This window comes from Bison bison, unplaced genomic scaffold (assembly GCF_000754665.1).
Source record: "Bison bison bison isolate TAMUID 2011002044 unplaced genomic scaffold, Bison_UMD1.0 scf7180017864503, whole genome shotgun sequence".
Taxonomy (NCBI): domain Eukaryota; kingdom Metazoa; phylum Chordata; class Mammalia; order Artiodactyla; family Bovidae; genus Bison; species Bison bison.
Genome location: NW_011495061.1, coordinates 3,339,310 through 3,340,295, shown reverse-complemented (window position 1 = coordinate 3,340,295; position 986 = coordinate 3,339,310). Strand labels below are relative to the sequence as shown.

The following is a 986-nucleotide window of genomic DNA, read 5'->3' as shown; positions in this document are numbered from 1 at the left end:
CCCAGAGCCCGAGAGCTGGGGGAGCAGATGGTGACAGGCCCAGCCATATTTCAGAAACTCACAGAACCCGAGAGGGTGGAAAAGCATGAGCTGGGCTGTGCTGAACGACTCTCCACCGTGTCCGCAGCAAATCTCCAGGGACTGTGCGGGGGTTCCAGGGCCTGTTCTCCGCCCCGAGAGAGCTGATGACCTGGCTCAGAGGCCTCCCTGCCGTGTTCGTCGTGTGCTCTCGGCTTTGGCTGAATTAACAGCTGTGACTAACGGTCGTGAGAAGTGGGGGAGCCAGCGATTTAATCCCCTGACTAGCTGAAGGCTGTGTCAGCGCGCCGGGTTGCTTAGATCCTTCTGCCGACAGTAATTACTGAGCATACCGGGTCTGCTTCCAGCTCTCCGGGCATCGTCCCGCAAACTCGCAGCGTCTTAGCGATGAGAGATCTTGTCAGACGTGGAGTCATCATTCTGAACACGAGATCTCATTACAGATAGAGTCGGGCGGGCGGAGGGACGTGTTTTTGTGAAGTTGCTTTTTTTTTTTTTGTCATGTCCTTCTAAGTCATCAATGTACATTTTTCATAAAAATCCTGATTTGGTGGGGTGGGGGGAGTGGCTCTGGGTAACTGAATTAAATACCCAGGGGCTGAGTACAGAGTGGCCCAGAACAGTCTGGGGTTTTCAGGTTTGGGTAAAAGCAGGTGCATGACAGCTCAGATGTCACATCAAGTCCACCACTTGCCCAGAGCCGCGGTACCCGCTTCCCTAATTAGAGCGAGAATGGCCCTGGGGACTTGGGGACGGGAGCCCCGCGGCTCCCTCCCTCGGGGGCCGGGGGGAGAGGAGGGGGACAGGTATCCCCGCCCCCGGAGCCCTTCTCGGCTCAGACGTCCTGGCCGCTTTCCCCACGTGGCGCTGAGTGTCCCCGTGGCAGGAAAGCCGGGCAGCAGGCAGCACCACCCGCCCACTTACAGAACCCAGGTGGGGGGGCGGCT

At 58.3% G+C, this 986-nt stretch overlaps 1 protein-coding gene across 1 annotated transcript in view; it reads left to right on the top strand.

The window, feature by feature from the left end:
- The window catches only part of DPP6 (dipeptidyl-peptidase 6), a 281,581-nt gene that overhangs the window by 205,863 nt on the left and 74,732 nt on the right, over window positions 1–986 (top strand).